Consider the following 19,051-nt stretch of genomic DNA (forward strand, 5'->3'; position numbering starts at 1 on the left):
GTTGTTAGGAGTATTTTGGTACAATTTTTCTGCAGAATAATCTGGGAATATATACAAAAAACCTTTAAAGAGTTCATAGACATTTTTAAATAAAGGAATTCTACTTCTATATGTTTATATAAAATAAATCTTCAGAGATTTTGTCAGAGATTAATGTTTGAAAGTATAAGGATGTTTGTTACATAATACTGATCATGCGCAAGTGTCTTATTTAATTGTGCTCCAATAATGGGGGCAATGTTTATTTTTTAATTCAGTGCTAATTTTTTATCACAGTTACACATGATCATAATTTAGAGAGTCAAATTGCTGTACAAGACTTATTACAGAAAAAAGCAGAACTCTGACTACCTCTTTTCAATTTCTGTTCCCTAGAGGTAGCCACTTTCATTTCTTTTAACTGACTCTTAGCATATTTTCCTCCATACTTCCATCAATCTAAAAACAAAGAAACAAAGAAACAAGCTTAATTTTTCAGTTTTAGGCATTACATATTGATTTCCTGCTGTGGAAAATTACAAATTTAGGTTTCTTTCACTGCTTCTATCCCCATCCCCAGCTTACACATACACACTTACCCTTTCCCTTTCTCAACAGAGTTTCATCATAATTTTGGTTTACCATTACAGTGTGTACAGTATTATGACCTTATAAACATGAGAAGTTGCTGAGTCATATTGGGTACTGTTATTACTTTTCCCTTTCTGATCAAGTTTTGATTTTCCTTGGTTTTTTATTCATTTTTTTATTTTTAGGTGATGCTATTGTTGTCTATTCTTAACTTCCTATATAGTTATAGTTCACTTTCCCAGTTGTGCAAATCTCCTTTCACTATATACACATACATTAAGCATCAATATCATCTTCCTAAAAACGAAGTCATGAGCCTTTGACTTTCCATATCTGCATGGATGAAGCTTAGCTCTTGTTTGGTGTCTCCTTTCACCATGATCCTGGGGATTTTCTTTCCATCTTTTGCATGGAATTTCTTTTTTTCCTGGATTCTATGCCTTCCTCTCTTAGTTTTATTTGTTTTGGCAGAACATAGATTCCCAAGGAGCTGGACATAAGAGGAAAAAATTTTGAGACTGTGCACTCTGAAAATTTAAAAATTTTACTCTCATAATTAATAACTGGGTGGGAACAGAATTCTAGACTAGAAAACATGTACCCTCAGAATTATGATGGCTTTGATCTATTGCCTTCTAGCTTCTAGAGTTGTTAATAAGAGACTCAGTAACAAAGGCTAACATTCTCTCAGCACTAAATATGTACCAGTCACACTTCCGTATGTATCTATGTTTATTATCTCATGTAATTCTCACAACAAACCTATAAGTTAGGTATTACCTTAATTTCCTTTTTTTACAGGAAACTGAGATACAGAGTTGCAATGGCTTTCCCAGAGTTAGAGGGCTAGTGTCTGGGACTTGAATTCAGCTGAGTTGGATGGCAAGCTCATGCTCTTAGCCTCTATGCCATACTGACAAATTGATTAGTAATCTTCTAAATGAATTGTGAACTTTCAATCTAAATACTTCCCTTATTATTTTTACTATTCTAAATTTAGTATTCTGAAATTTCACAATGCTGTGTCTTGTGGTGTACTTTTCTCATTCCTAATCATGAAGACACAGTGAGCCATTTTAGTCTGAATATGATGTGCTTCAGTTCTTGCAAAGGTTTTTTTTTTTTTTAATTAGTTTATTTTCTATTTTTTAACTTTACAATATTGTATTTGTTTTGCCATACATTGACATGAATCCACCATGGGTGTACATGTTTTCCCCTTCCAGAACCCCCGTTCCACCTCCCTCCCCATCCCATCCCTCCGGGTCTTCCCAGTGCACCAGCCCCAAGCACCCTGTATCATGCACTGAACCTGGACTGGCGATTCGTTTCACATATGATAATTTACATGCTTCCATGCCATTTTCCCATATCATCCCGCCCTCGCCCTCTCCCATAGAGTCCATAATACTGTTCTATTTATCTTTGTCTCTTTTGAGGTCTCGCATACAGGGTTATCTTTACCGATTGACTAAATACCATATATATGTGTTAGTATACTGTATTGGTGTTTTTCTTTCTGGCTTATTTCACTCTGTATAATAGGCTCCAGTTTCATCCACCTCATTAGAACTGATTCGAATGTATTCTTTTTAATGGCTGCGTAATATTCCATTGTGTATATGTACCACAGCTTCCTTATCCAGTCATCTGTTGATGGGCATATAGGCTGCTTCCATGTCCTGGCTATTATAAACAGTGCTGTGATGAACATTGGGGTACACGTGTCTCTTTCAAGTCTGGTTTCCCCAGTGTGTATGCCCAACAGTGGGATTGCTGAGTCATGTGGCAGTTCTATTTTCAGTTTTTTGAGGAATCTCCACACTGTTCTCCATAGTGGCTGTACTAGTTTGCATTCCCACCAACAGTGTAAGAAGGTTCCCTTTTCTCCACACCCTCTCCAGCATTTATTGCTTGTAGTCTTTTGGATAAGCAGCCATTCTGATGGGCGTGAAATGGTACCTCATTGTGGTTTTGCTTTGCATTTCTCTGATAATGAGTGATGTTGAGCATCTTTTCATGTGTTTGTTAGCCATCTGTATGTCTTCTTTGGAGAAGTGTCTGTTTAGTTCTTTGGCCCACTTTTTGATTGGGTCGTTTATTTTTCTGGAATTGAGCTGCAGGAGTTGCTTGTATATTTTTGAGATTAATTGTTTGTCCGTTGCTTCATTTGCTATTATTTTCCCCCATTCCGAGGGCTGTCTTTTCACCTTGCTTATAGTTTCCTTTGTTGTGCAAAAGCTTTTAATTTTAATTAGGTCCCATTTGTTTATTTTTGCTTTTATTTCCAATATTCTGGGAGGTGGGTCAGAGAGGATCCTGCTGTGGTTTATGTCAGAGAGTGTTTTGCCTATGTTTTCCTCTAGGAGTTTTATAGTTTCTGGTCTTACATTTAGATCTTTAATCCATTTTGAGTTTATTTTTGTGTATGGTGTTAGAAAGTGTTCTAGTTTCAGTCTTTTACAAGTGTTTGACCAGTTTTGCCAGCACCACTTGTTAAAGAGACTGTCTTTTCTCCATTGTATATTCTTGCCTCCTTTGTCAAAGATAAGGTGTCCATAGGTGCGAGGATTTATCTCTGGGCTTTCTATTCTGGGCTTTCTATTTTGTTCTATTGATCTATATTTCTGTCCTTGTGCCAGTACCATACTGTCTTGATGACTGTGGCTTTGTAGTAGAGCCTGAAGTCAGGCAGGTTGATTCCTCCAGTTCCATTTTTCTTTCTCAAGATTGCTTTGGCTATTCGAGGTTTTTTTGTATTTCCATACAAATTGTGAAATTATTTGTTCTAGTTCTCTGAAGAATACCATTGGAAGCTTGATAGGGATTGCACTGAATCTATAGATTGCTTTGGGTAGTATACTCATTTTCACTATATTGATTCTTCTGATCCATGAACATGGTATATTTCTCCATCTATTTGTGTCCTCTTTGATTTCTTTCACCAGTGTTTTATAGTTTTCTATATATAGGTCTTTTGTTTCTTTACATAGATATATTCCTAAGTATTTTATTCTTTAGTGAATGGAATTGTTTCCTTAATTTCTCTTTCTGTTTTCTCGTTGTTGGTGTATAGGAATGCAAGGGATTTCTGTGTGTTAATTTTATATCCTGCAACTTTACTATATTCGTTGATTAGCTCTAGTAATTTTCTGGTGGAGTCTTTAGGGTTTTCTATGTAGAGGATCATGTCATCCAGTTCTTGCAAAGGTTCTTGAATTATTTCTGTGTTGGTTTCCTCCCTTCCTCTTCCTCTGTTCTCTGCTTCTAGATTTCATGGACTGGTCCTACTAATTTACCTGTTCTCTGCCTATCCTATCTTCCATAGCTTTAGCTTTTTGCTTCACTTTCAATAAGCTTTATCATCAAAAATTTCTATTGAATTTTTTATTTCTGCTATTATATTTTAACATCCAAGAGCTCTTCTTTGTGACCATTGAATGCACTTCTTTAAAGCATTCTGGGTTCTTTTTTCCCATAGGTTTATCATTTCATGACTTTCTCATATATTCAAATTCACATCAATAAGAATATTTTGAGGCTTTAAAAAAATTTCATCCAAGTTGCCATTTTTATATTCACTTGTATTTTGTCCATGTATTATCTCAATGGCCATAGGATATTTGTGTTAGAAATTTGACTGGAAGCTTTGTACATGTGAGTGGAGTTTGTTGACTGGCTAGTGAAATGCCTGGCCTGTTTCATTAGGGAATTCTTGATGTCAGGGTCTTTCAGCTCAGGTTAGTATGATTCCTAAGAGATAAGTGTTCCAGTCTCCTCCCTGAGTAGGAAGAATCTGGCTGCCAGCATTTGGAAAAGAGCTTCAATGTACACATGTATCTAATGCCCCTGCTTTTGACATAGCACCAATACCCCTGGATATGCTGGTATCTTCCATGTGAGGGACCCTCCATTTTACTCTTTCCCTGGATTAAACCTCTAATATCCTTCTGGGGAAAGATGGGAAGAGGAGGAGAAGGTATTTCCATGTGTGGAGCAGGATTCCAGATCTGAGGCTTCAAAATTATCAATGATTTCTCCAGTTTTCAGCCCCATCTTCTCCTGCACTTTTTGGTGCTCTGTTGAGTTCTGAGGTCAGTAACAAATGGAAAAATGAGTTGCTTTTCAAATTTTGTCACTGTCAATTTAGAACTCAGCTTTCTTGGATTTATTCCATCAATTACATTTGTCTGTTTGCTTTTTACTGCTCTTGTACTCTTAGTTTCAGGATGGATAAGCCTTTTCAAAAACCCTCCTTTCAGTCATTTTAGTAAGGTTTGCTGCTGCTGCTAAGTCGCTTCAGTCGTGTCCAACTCTGTGCGACCCCATAGACAGCAGCCCACCAGGCTCCCCCGTCCCTGGGATTCTCTAGGCAAGAACACTGGAGTGGGTTGCCATTTCCTTCTCCAGTGCATGAAAGGGAAAAGGGAAAGTGAAGTCGCTCAGTCGTGTCCTACTCTTCGTGACCCCATGGACTGCAGCCCACCAGGCTTCTCCGTCCATGGGATTTTCCAGGCAAGAGTACTGGAGTGGGGTGCCATTGCCTTCTCCGTGTAAGGTTTGAGGAGTTGACAAAGGCAAAAAAGGTGTGGTTGGAGGTGGGGGCGGTGTTAGGGAGAGCAGTAAACCTGCCATTCCTGAATAGTACCTTCTGTTCAAGAGCTTTAAGCTTGAGTTTCCTCGTATGCAAAATTAAGATAATAATACTTATCTCTTAGAGTTGATATAAAGATTAAAAGACATTAAATGAGATAAATGAACATAAAATGTTTGGAATAATGTCTTTCACCTAGCAAGGTGAAAGCAAGTTAGTTATTATTAGTACATATTTACATGGTATCTTAAGAATAGAAACATATTTAAATTAATTTTAAAATGTTTAGAGAAAAGATACAGAGAAGTGTTTTGAAATCCATTTGGAGGAAAGATAGAAAGATCTCTCTACAACTGGAAATGCCTCTGGCAGCTATTCTTCCTGTCTCCCCTCTCTTCCTGGACACAAAATTGTTCACTTTCTCACTTCTGCTCCTTTCTGGGTACCTCTTCCATTCCCTTGTTTTTCCCTTCAGACAAGCTGTCTTTGCTTAATGGTCCCACTGCTGAAAATGGCCTCAAGCTCCAGGACAGGCCCCTGAATGCCTGATTCATTTTCTGTTCCTCAATTTCATTTTCTTGGGCAAGGTTGGTGGATTGGTCTTACTTAGCAGAGTCCATTCTTGTTCAGTTAGCCAGGAGGTGGTATCATGAGATCTTAATGTTGTTCCTTGCAGGCTACAGGGTGGGGTACCATGGAGTGATAAGCAATTCTAGTGCACATGAAGTACTGCTCATAATGTAATCTTAAGAGATCAGAGAAGGATTTAAAATGGACATACATATGAATGTTACAAAGTTTAGTATGTGTGTATCTATGAACATATGTATACTAAATACTAATTAATATATGTACACTCATTCAGGAGGTTGTTGAGTTATATGAGAAATGCATGTAAAGTATTTAGCATAGTTTGTGACACAGTAAATTCAATAAACATTTTATGCTATTATTATATTTAAATACATTAAAAAAACTGCTATTTAGAAATTCACCAAAATAGTAATTGTGAGTTTTTTCTAGAAGATGTAGTTATGGGTAATTATTATTTACTTATCTACATTTCTTTTGCTATTTATTTTCATAATGAACTTGTATTTCTTTTTAAACTATTTTTTAAAAGTTGAAGTATAATTAGTTTACAATGGTGTGTTAGTATTAGGTATACAGCAAAGTGATTTAGTTATACATATATTATTCTTTTTCAGATTCTTTTCCATTATAGGTTATTATAAGATATTAAATATAATACCCTGCACTATATAGTAAATCCTTGTTACTTATCTGTTTCATGTATAGCAATTTGTATTTGTTAATCTCATACTCCCAATTTATCCCTCTATCCCTTCTCTTTCCCCTTTGGTAACCATAAATTGTTTTTCTATGTCTGTGAATCTATCACTGTTTTGTAAATAAGTTCATTTGTATCTTTTTTTATATTCTACATATAAGTCATATCATAGGATGTTTGTGTTTCTCTGTCTGACTTCACTTAGTGTGATATTCTCTAGGTCTATCCATGTTGCTGCAAAATGGCAATACTTCATTCATTTTTATGAGTAGCATTTCATTGTATGTATATACCGTATCTTCTTTATCCATTCATCTGTCAATGGACATTTAGGTAGCTCCATGTCTTGGCTATTGTAAATAGTGCTGCTATGAATACTGGGGTGCATGTATCTTTATGAATCAGAATTTTCTCAGGATATATGTGCAAGAGAGGGATTACAGAATCATGGTAACTCTAATATTAGCTTTTTAAGGAACCCCCATACTGTTCTTTATAGTGTATGCACAAAAAGATGCACAAATTTACATTCCCACCAATAGTGTAAGAGAGCTCCTTTTTCTGCGCATCCTCTCCAGTATTTGTTATTTGTAGAGTTTTTAATGATGGCCATTCTGACTGGTGTGAAGTGATACCTCACTGTAGTTTTGATTTGCACTTCCTGAGTAATTAGTAATACTTTAAGCTTGAGTTGGCCATCTATATGTCCCCTTTGGAAAGATGTCCATTCAGGTCTTCTGACCATTTTTTGATTGGGTTATTTGTTTTATTGATATTAAGCTGTAAGAGCTGTTTGCATATGTAGGTAATCAATCCTTTGTTGGTAGCATTATTTGCAGATATTAATATTTTCTCCCATTCTGTAGGTTGTCCTTTTGTTTTGTTTACACTCTTCTTTGCTATGCAAAAGCTTATAAGTTTGCCTAGGCCCTATTTGTTTATTTTTGTTTACATTTCCATTACTCTAAGATAGGGAACCAAAAAAATATTGCTGCAAATTATGTCAGTGTGTTCTGTTTATATTTTCCTCTAGGAGTTTTATAGTATCTGGTCTTACATTTAAATCTTTGATCCATTTTGAGGTTTTTATTTTGTATATAGTGTTAGAGAATGTTCTAATTTTATTCTTTTTTAAAAATTAATTTATTTTAATTGGAGGCTAATTACTTTACAATATTGTAGTGGTTTTTGCCATACATTGACATGAATCAGCCATGGGTATACATGTGTCCCCATCCTGAACCCCTCTCCCACCTCCCTTCCCATCCCCTCCCTCAAGGTTGTCCCAGTACACTGGCTTTGAGTGCCCTGTTTCATATGTTGAACTTGGACTGGTGATCTATTTCACATATGGTAATATACACATTTCATTGCTACTCTCTCAAATCATCTCTATTCTTTTATCTGTAGCTGTCCAGTTTTCTCAGCACTACTTGTTAAAGAGACTGTTTTCTTTTTATTTCTCCACTGTGTATTCTTCACTGCTTTGTCATAGATTAAGTATGCAAGTTTATGTTTGGGCTGTCCATCCTGTTCCATTGATCTATGTGTCTGATTGTGCCAATACCATAGTGTTTTGATTACTGTAGCTTTCTAGTATGGCCTGAAGTCAGGGAGCCTGATTCCTCTAGGCCTATTCTTCTTTCTCCAGATTGTTTAGGCTATTCAGGTACTTTTGTGTTTCCATACAAATTAAAAAAATTTTTTGATCTAGTTCTATGAAAAATATCATTGGCAATTTACTAGGGATTGCACTAAATCTATAGACTGCCTTGGGTAGTATGGCCATTTTAACAATATTAATTTTTACAGTCCAAGAACATGAACATGGTATACCTTTGCATCTGTTTGTGCTGTTTTCAATTTCTTTCATTCACGTCTTATCATTTTCAGAGTACAGATCCTTGGCCTCCTTAGGTAGATTTTTTTTTCCCAGGTATTTTATTCATTTTGATATGATGGTAAATGGGATTGTTTCCTTAATTCCTCTTTCTGCTATTTCATTGTAAACATATAGAAATGCAATTGATTTCTGTATATTAATTTTGTATCCAGAAACTTTACTGAATTCACAGATGAGCTCTACTAGCTTTCTGGTAGGCAAAATAATTCCATAAACCTGTCGATATAAAAAAATGGATATATGAAGGCATAACAGTTGTCTTTATCTCCCAGCAAGTAGATCTTTTACTTATTTGACAGTTTGAAAATTTTTTTATAAAATAACACTTTCCTTTTTATGTTCTTATTTTTTCCAGTTTTCTAAATTTTTATGGTAAAGTGAAGAACCCGAGAGTGTGTGGGTGGGCCTTGTAATGGATGGGAGGATTTGAAGAGTTTGATTTTTCAGTTGCATGTACCAGTACAGTTTCCCAATTGATGATACTCAGAGCAAGAAGTCAGAAATGAAGAGCTGCTATATAGGAAAAACTATGTCTAAAATCTTTATACAAAAATTGAGCATTTTAAAATACTATAGAATTAATACATTAAGGCATTCAGTGAGTCATTGTTATCTTTCTGGTACTTTGACACTCACAATCATACTGAACACTGTTTTCTTTTTTCAGGGCAACCCATTTTGTTTAACTGAGTCCAGAGTATAAGTGCAAACTCAGATTCCAACAGGTAGCAAGGTAGATTAAATGTCATCTACTTCAAAATCAAAATTTTTCAGATGAAAAAGTACAGACTAAGAAAGTTTCTCCCGTTTGCGGTGATTATAAACTAATAACAAACAATGGTGTCAGATATTTTCAAATTTTAGCTTGAAATCCTCTCTGCTGTGAGCATTTCCTACTTACGTTTGTTTTGTTCATCATAAATTCCTAGGTCATCACCCACCAAGTCAAGTCATATTGTCTCTGCTTTTTGAAAGTGCCTACCGAAATCAGATTCCTTGCAGCCAAAGATGGAGAAGTTCTATACAGTCAGCAAACACAAGACAGGGAGCTGACTGTGGCTCAGATCATGAACTCCTTATTGCCAAATTCAGACTGAAATTGAAGAAAGTAGGGAAAACCACTAGACCATTCAGGTATGACCTAAATCAAATCCCTTATGATTATACAGTGGAAGTGACAAATAGATTTAAGGGACTAGATCTGAGAGACAGAGTGCCTGATGAACTATGGATGGAGGTTTCTGACATTGTACAGGAGACAGGGATCAAGACCATCCCAATGGAAAAGAAATGCAAAAAAGCAAAATGGCTGTCTGAGGAGGCCTTACAAATAGCTGTGAAAAGAAGAGCAGTGAAAAGCAAAGGAGAAAAGAAAAGATATTCCCATTTGAATACAGAATTCCAAAGAATAGCAAGGAGAGATAAGAAAACCTTCCTCAGCGATCAGTGCAAAGAAATAGAGGGAAACAACAGAATGGAAAAGACTAGAGATCTCATCAAGAAAATTAGAGATACCAAGGGAACATTTCATGCCAAGATGGGCTAGATAAAGGACAGAAATGGTATCGACCTAACAGAAGCAGAAGATATTAAGAAGAGGTGGCAAGAACACACAGATAAATTGTACAAAAAAGATCTTCATGACCCAGATGATCACGATGGTGTGATCACTCACCTAGAGCCAGACATCCTGGAATGTGAAATTACGTGGGCCTTAGAAAGCATCACTATGAACAAAGCTAGTGGAGGTGATGGTATTCCAGTTGAGCTATTTCAAATCCTGAAAGCTGATGCTGTGAAAGTGCTACACTCAATATGTCAGCAAATTTGGAAAACTCAGCAGTGGCCACAGGACTGGAAAAGGTCAGTTTTCATTCCAATCCCAAAGAAAGGCAATGCTAAAGAATGCTCAAACTACCGCACAATTGCACTCATCTCACACACTAGTAAAGTAATGCTCAAAATTCTCCAAGCCAGGCTTCAGCAATACGTGAACTGTGAACTTCCATATGTTCCAGCTGGTTTTAGAAAAGGCAGAGGAACCAGAGATCAAATTGCCAACATCTGCTGGATCATCTAAAAAGCAAGAGTTCCAGAGAAAACATCTATTTCTGCTTTATTGACTATGCCAAAGCCTTTGACTGAGTGGATCACCACAAACTGTGGAAAATTCTCAAAGAGATGGGAATAACAGACCACCTGACCTGCCTCTTGAGAAACCTGTATGCAGGTCAGAAAGCAACAGTTAGAACTGGACATGGAACAACAGACTGGTTCCAAATAGGAAAAGGAGTACGTCAAGGCTGTCTATTGTCACCCTGCTTATTTAACTTATATGCAGAGTACATCATGAGAAACGCTGGGCTGGAGGAAGCACAAACTGGAATCTTGATTATTGATATTGATTCCATATCAATAACCTCAGATATGCAGATGACACCACCCTTATGGCAGAAAGTGAAGAAGAACTAAAAAGCCTCTTGATGAAAGTGAAAGAGGAAAGTGAAAAAGTTGGGTTAAAGCTCAACGTTCAGAAAACTAATCATGGCATCTGGTCCCATCACCTCATGGGAAATAGGGAAACAGTGGAAACAGTGGCTGACTTAATTATTTTGGGCTCCAAAATGACTGCAGATGGTGACTGCAGCCATGAAATTAAAAGATGCTTACTCCTTGGAAGGAAAGTTATGACCAACCTAGACAGCATATTAAAAAGCAGAGACATTACTTTGCCAACAAAGGTCCGTCTAGTGAAGGCAATAGTTTTTCCAGTGGTCACGTATGGATGTGAGATTTGGACTGTGAAGATAGCTGAGCGCCGAAGAATTGATGCTTTTGATCTGTGGTGTTGGAGAAGACTCTTTAGGGTCCCTTGGACTGCAAGGAGATCCAACCAGTCCATCCTAAAGGAGATCAGTCGTGGGTGTTCATTGGAAGGACTGATGTTGAAGCTGAAACTCCAATAACTTTGGCCACCTCCTGAGAAGAGTTGACTCATTGGAAAAGATCCTGATGCTGGGAAGGATTGGGGGCAGGAGGAGAAGGGGATGACAGAGGATGAGATGGCTGAATGGCATCACCGACTCGATGGACATGAGTTTGGGTAAACTCCGGAAGTTGGTGATGGACAGGGAGGGCTGGCGTACTGCAATTCATGGGGTTGCAAAGAGTCGGACACGACTGAACGACTGAACTGAACTGAACTGATTGAGTCACAGGTGATCGTTGGGGCAGCAGTAGATTATAAAGGTTGATTCTCAATTTAAAGACTTATTACCAAACTGATAACCACAGCATTTTAAGTTGGGAAAGGAAAAGGCCTACACCATTCAAGTTATATTTACTTACAACAAATGTGTTTCTCTGGGGGAAACAAAACACAACCAAAGAAATTCCTATGTTATCTGCTTTTATAAAATTGTCACTGACTCAGGAATCATTTCTTTTTTGTGCTGGGCCTTATAGGAAACTCAGAACCAAATCATGAACAAGCACATCTCTATCAAGATCTTTCAGCAGTTTTTTTTTTTTTTTGGTAATATCATTGCCTCTCAGCTTTGGGATCTCTGCCTACCTTCACTTTCCCTTTAAATTCATTTCCTTAATCATATCACTTTTACTGACATTGTTTCATAAATAATTTCAAATATTGTTTTGAATAAGGCATTATAAAGACAAAGAAGTGAAACAATTTTTGTACTCTTTATTCAATGTACCGGCTGGTATAGGTACATACAATTTTTAAAAAACTTGTTCCATTTTATTGAGTAACAAGTCTATTTTCATGTTTATTCAGTGTTCACTATAGAAAGGCCCCATATTACCCACTGTGAGGTTATTAAATAAAATTAATAATTTTAAGACTTAGAAAGTTTTTTAGCTTGTAAATCAGCACTACCCTTGAATCTCCATTCAGTCTAATCAAGTCATATCTCTTTCCATACTTTTTGACAGATATTTATAATCAAAGTAGAATTTATACAGTGTTATGTGAAAGAAAGAGACATATCAGACATACACATATATATACACATACACATCTTCAAAGATGGTCTCAAAACTTACCTAAATAGGAATTACATAATTTGTATGGGTTGGCCAAAAAGTTTGTTTGGGTTTGTTTGTAAAATGTTATGGAAAAACCTGAATGAACTTTTTTGCCAACCCAATATTTATGCAGGCGTCTCACTGGAAAATTATCAAAAATTATCTAGGTATCAGAGGTACCCAGAAAAATTTTTGGTTAGTAGTAAATGCTCAGATTAAATCACCCACTGAGACTTTTTCTAACCGACTAGTTCTTATAATAGAGACTTATCAATGGTTACCATGTCTATTTACTTGTGTCAGTGGGACATAATGTATATTGTGACATATCATTTTATTTTTAATTATGTGCATTCTGGGATTAATATATGAGAAAATGATAACCTTAATTCCAGGTAATGTGTAATTTTGCAGTTCTTAGTGTAAAAAGATTGATGAACTTTTATATATGTAATCATACCATTAACATATCTATATGGTACAGCATAATAAGGAATATGATTCCTCTAAAACTCACAGGTTATTTATATATTTACCTTTGTATGATATATATTTTGTATATATATATATGGTTTGTATTATATATAAAATATAGTTTATATTGCTTCATTACCCTTGAAGTATTTCCTATTCATTATTTTATCAAATCCTTTAAATAGTCCTACAAGTTTCAGTTTTGACACTGCTTCAAATGTATGGCGGAGAAGGCAATGGCACCCCACTCCAGTATTCTTGCCTGGAAAATCCCATGGACAGAGGAGCCTGGCAGGCTGCAGTCCATGGGGTCGTGACAAGTCGGACACGACTGAGCAACCTCACTTTCACTTTTCCCTTTCATGCATTGGAGAAGGAAATGGCAACCCACTCCAGTGTTCTTGCCTGGAGAATCCCAGGGATGGCAGAGCCTGGTGGGCTGCCATCTATGGGGTCGCATGGAGTCGGACACGACTGAAGTGACTTAGCAGCAGCAGCAGCAAATGTATGGAAACTGAATTCCAGGGAGATAGAAGGTCACACAGTAGTAAAATTATTTCACAGTACTGTGTAACTAGGTGGGCAGATCTCACTCTCAGTTCAGGGTGTTTCTAATGCAACCATTATAGCTTCCAAGCCTCTAAAAATTAATACCAGCTTCTCCTCAGATCCCCACATAGCTCCTTCTGAAGCTGATCTCATCCTGTTCTATTCCTTATTAATATTAAACATCAACAGCTGAAGGAATGAAGGGGCTTGCATATCCATTCTTTACTACCAGTGTTCCCACACTGTACTTTCATTGGGGGACTTATCAGACCCCTTTTCAAAACATTAAGGCCTAGGCTTTATTGGAGTCTTGTCAAACTCTCTTACATATTTAAAACTTGCACAGATACTTTTAGTTTGCACAGAGGAACTTTCCAGAAAATTCCCTTTACACATTGAAACATTATCTAATACAACATAGCTTTGTATATGAGTTCAAAGAACACAATTCTTTTGAAATAAGTTGGGCTTAAAGCTAAATAAAAATATGAAGTAAATATATTTATAAAGAAAAACTACAATGTTAATAGGTATTTTCCTTTGAATTAGAGCACTCTAAGATTTTTTTTAACGTTTTTATTTATTCCCTTGAAAATCCAAGTCCAGCATCTCAAATTTACATCTATTTAGAACTCTTGAATTTCTTCCTTTCCCACTACACAAACCAGATAGATGCACTCTGCCCAGCTTTCACAAATTATTAATGATCTCTCCATTCTCCTTTTGCTCAGGCCCCAAACCTAGGAGTCATCCTTACCTCCTTTCTTTAGAGAAAAATACATCTTGAATTTGACCACTTCTGATAAGCTCTATTGCCATCTTCCAAAACCTTATCTAGATTTACTTCAATAGCCACAGACTGGATTCTTGGTTTCCATTCTTGCCCAATCCTTCTCCCCACCCAACTCCCCCAGGTCAATTCTTCACACCACAGCTAGAATAGTTTTATTAGTACACAATTCAGACCATGTTGTTCTGCATTTCTTCTCCAATGGCTTCCTCACATCTTTCCCTGGGCTGTGTGAGATCTGGTTCTGCCATACCTCTCCAGCTTTTGACCATTCATGTCTTACACTTGTTCATCTTTGAAGTGATCATGATTGTTCCCACCTTTGCATTTGTTAGTCCCTCTTCCTGGCACACACTTGCCCAGGTCCCTTCAGATCTAGTTTCTCAATTCATCCCTGTCCCTATACAAAGTCAAATTCTTAGAGAGATTCTCCTGATTCTACCTTGAGTATTACTCCTTCAACTCTCTGTTCTTATCTGTCTTCTCCTGCTGCTTTTTTTTTCCTTTATAGAACTATCACTACCTCACTTCTACTGAATGTATGTACATGTATATACATTGAATGTGTATCAGTTCAGTACAGTTCAGTCGCTCAGACATGTCTGATTCTTTGCAACCCCATGGACTGCAGCATGCCAGGCCTCCCTGTCCATCACCAACTCCCAGAGCCTACTCAAACTCATGTTCATTGAGTCAGTGATGCCATCTAACCATCTCATCCTCTGTCATCCCCTTCTCCTCCACCTTCAATCTTTCCCAGCATCAGGGTCTTTGCCAATGAGTCAGTTCTTCCCATCAGGTGGCCAAAGTGTTGGAGTTTCACCTTCAGCATCAGCCCTTCCAATGAATATTCAGGACTTATTTCCTTTAGGATGGACTGATTGAATCTCTTTGCAGTCCAAGGGATTCTCAAGAGTCTTCTCTAACACCGTAATTCAAAATCATCAGTCCTTCAGCACTCAGCTTTCTTTATAGTCCAACTCTCACATCCATACATGACTACTGGAAAAACCATAGCTTTGACTAGATGGACCTTTGTTGGCAAAGTAATGTCTCTGCTTTTTAATATGCTGTCTAGGTTGATCATAACTTTTCTTCCAAGGAGTAAGCGTCTTTTAATTTCATGGCTGCAGTCACCATCTACAATGATTTTGGAGCCCAAAAATATAAAGTCTCTCACTGTTTCCATTGTTTCCCCATCTATTTGCCATGAAGTGATGGAACCAGATGCAATGATCTTAGTTTTCTGAATGTTGAGTTTTAAATTCTCCAAGCCAGGCTTCAACAGTATGTGAACTGTAAAATTCCAGATGTTCAAACTGGATTTAAAAAAGGCAGAGGATCCAGAGATCAAATTACCAACATCTGTTGGATCATTGAAAAAGCAAAACAGTTCAAGAAAAATATCTACTTCTACTTTATTGACTACGCCAAAGCCTTTGACTGTGTGGATCACAACAAACAGTGGAAAATTCTTAAAAGAGATGGGAATAACAGACCACCTGACCTGCCTTCTGATAAATCTGTATGCAGGTCAAGAAACAACGGTTAGAACTGGACTTGGAATAGACTGGTTCCAAATAGGAAAAGGAGTATGTCAAGGCTGTATATTGTCACCCTGCTTATTTAACTTATATGCAGAGTACATCATGAGAAATGCTAGGCTGGATGACGCACAAGCTGGAATCAAGATTGCCAGGAGAAATATCAATAACCTCAGATATGCAGATGACACCACCCTTATGGGAGAAAGTGAAGAAGAACTAAAGAACCTCTCGATGAAAGTGAAAGAGGAAAGTGAAAAAGTTGGTTTAAAACTCAACATTGAATGTATATATGTACATTTATAATCTGCCTTCCCCTTAAGATATCAGCTGCACTGAGGATAGGGGCAATGTTGTTCAGTGCTTCATCACCAAGCTTACAGCAGTTCCTGCTGCATAAATATTTTCTTTCAAGTTATAAAGTAGTACTTTATAATTAGAAATAAAATACATACCTTTGCCTAATCATGAGCCAAAACCCCAATTATAGACAGAACATTCTGCAAAGTACAGCTTTGACAAAGGAAAAGAATGAGATGTCAGGAGAATTGAGAGGTTAAGTGAAGAAAGTGGAAGTTGAGCTGAGCCTGACCTGAACCAAGGCATCACAGAGCTAAGGAGAAGCGAAATAATCAGAGAAGGAAAATAAGACTGCAATTAAAAATAGAAAGGTCACTGAAGGCCAGCTTCCGCTTCTAAGTGACTAAGTGCCAGAGAGAACCAAATTGTATAATGGGCTGTGGAGAGGGGTTTGGCACCTGGCACTGGGATGCCAAGGTTATTATTCTGTAACAGAGCTCTGTGAATCTTTTAATGATGACAGAAGACACTCTGTTAAAAGGTTAGCTGCAGAGGGCATTTGAGATGGAAAGTGAACAGCAAAGTGCATGACACAATATGGCTTAAATCTAGTAACTGCACCTGCAAAAGACTGAAATGTTTGTTGTGCGGAAACTGTAAACAGAACAGGCACCTGAGACAGGGCCCCACATGTTTTCAATGATCAGGTTTACTAGAATCCAAAATGAAGTTAACTCTAAAATATCCACAAAAAGAAAACACTCCAGGCCAGAAAGAAATGGCAAAAGGAGAAGACAGAGGTTCCTATGCATATGCATAGTCAGTTGACCACCCTTATGCACATAATGTTGTAGGTGGAAACAAGAAGAAATCTGAATGGAATCACACTCTTTCTTTCTTTCTTCTTTTTATTGTATCTGTATGAGATGATGGACATTAACTATATTTATTGTGGCAATCATTTCACAACATATGTAAAGTCAAACCTTTATGGTATATATGTGAAATTCATATGATGCTATGTCAATTATAAAAACAGAAGAAATATTGCATAAATTCTCTCTCTCTATCTCTAACATGGTATTATATAGATGAACATATCTATGTGGAACCAATATAAGATCTATTAATAACCATCTGGCAGCACTGTGAATCAAAGTCAGAATACCTGGAGTCTAGAACAGATTAGATTGCAGATTGATCCTATGTGAGTCATTTCACTCCTCTAAGCTTCATTTGCTCATGAGTAAAATAAGAGAATTTAACTAGACAATTCCAAATTATGGGCGCACTCATCACTTGGTCATGTTTGACTCTTTGCAACCCCATGGACTGTAGCCTGTAAGGCTCCTCTGTCCATGGAACTTTCCAGGCAAGCACACTGGAGTGGGATGCCATTTTCTTTTCCTGGGTTGTAGATGATGGCTAAAGTCCATTCCAGTTCTTACAATCCCTATCATTGTAACCATTGGTAATGATTTGAACTAAATGAAGTATATCATAAGCTCCTAAAAATTGAGTCACTTCCCTATTCTGCATGTACTTAATCAAATATCATTCATTCATCATCCATGTATCCTTCATACAGTGCACATTTATTGAATTACTATGACATGCCAAGCACCATCGTAAGAATTTCAACAAAGTCCTCATCCTTAAAGAATTCTACCAAAAGTATGGCACTATAGTTTTTAAAGGATGATTTGTTTTCAAGACTTAGATAGGACTCCTTTAGTCAACAGAACAAGACTGGTTAATTTGCCAAGATGTAGATTTCTGTATAAATGTATTTGTATCTGTGTTCTCTTATGAAACAAATATTGGAATTTATCTGCAAAGTTTGTATACATGCCTATACCAAGTATGTATATATATGTTATACATACCCATGTTTTTCCAAGCTACTGAAGTTGGCTAACTATACTGATAGTGATAAACATGCTGTTCCAGCTCAGTCCCACCAATTGCTTCATAGGACTCTAGCCTCTCTTAGGCTCAACACTTGTGTGATACTACTGCTTATGCAAACAACTGCAAGAGTTGTTGTGTTCACATTGGGGTGAGCTCACTGGTGGCTCCCACAGAGCAGAGCCTCTTCCCAGAGAGTTAGGTTTTGCATTAGCCCCAGTTAAGAGTCTGTTCATTTCTGACACTGATGTCTGTTTATTAAAGAATGAATTAATTTTTCATTCTCCCCTCTCTTTAGGATGGTCCCCATCACTTGAGGCTTTTTTTTTTTTAACAGTCATCTCTGGAAATTCATCTTCTCGTTCTTCTGGTTTACCACATAGCCCTACCATTCACTCACTCAGTTTTACCAGGACTGTATGTTTCACTTTGAAGCATTAGTTATCAGAAAAATAACTGACTCTTAAACAGCCAAACAAGAATATTTTGGAATTTATGTCTCCTATTTTAAGGAATGTAGACAGACACCCCAAAGGGCCTGTGTTCTTTAACACAACCACCACCTACTAAATAAAAAATTCACCCTTATTAAAGAGCCAGATGGTTATTTCCTCCTGTTCCGTTCCACCTAGCAACCTGGAAATATGTGAATTTAAAGATAAACCTAAACTTTTAATCAAGAACATCATTCTTTTTAACTTGAAAAATATACAAATATTAAATAATAGATGAATTATTATTTTAGCATAAATCATATTTTTCTTAATATTTTGTGAGAGATGCTTAAAATAGCATCCCCCAATCACTGACATGGAAATGCACTGCTCAGCTCTGCTTTCAAGGAAGGACTTGCTGTCACATGCAGGGAATGTGATCAGCAGGGAGCCTCTATCCATTGGTTCTTTAGGATCTGTGTTGGCAGCAGAGAACCCAGGGTGCTACTCTTCTCAGGGCTGTCTCCATCCAATGACTCCACAAGGAAGGGTGTAAGTGGACACTCATCTTGGCCCAAGGTGGGACATTCAGATGGGCTTATGTCCCTCAGGAATTAGGGTTTGGGTAATGCTGCCAGGTATGCTGT

General features: G+C 37.1%; 1 protein-coding gene across 16 annotated transcripts in view; it reads right to left on the reverse strand.

Moving 5' to 3' along the window:
• The window catches only part of PEX5L (peroxisomal biogenesis factor 5 like), an 817,344-nt gene that overhangs the window by 478,151 nt on the left and 320,142 nt on the right, over positions 1–19,051 (reverse strand). The window contains exons 5-6 of one of the 16 annotated variants that reach the window (XR_014077149.1): positions 8,292–8,574; positions 352–438 (exon numbers count right to left, since the gene is read on the reverse strand). The exons of 14 other annotated variants lie outside the window; for them this stretch is intronic. The gene's annotated coding sequence lies outside the window, so the exon portion shown is untranslated. The remainder of the gene's footprint in view (positions 1–351; positions 439–8,291; positions 8,575–19,051) is intronic. One more of the 16 variants, XR_014077141.1, reaches the window with a different exon arrangement.

The sequence above is a fragment of the Giraffa tippelskirchi genome, chromosome 2 (genome assembly GCF_054371585.1).
Source record: "Giraffa tippelskirchi isolate mGirTip1 chromosome 2, T2T-mGirTip1v1.2.pri, whole genome shotgun sequence".
Classification (NCBI taxonomy): domain Eukaryota; kingdom Metazoa; phylum Chordata; class Mammalia; order Artiodactyla; family Giraffidae; genus Giraffa; species Giraffa tippelskirchi.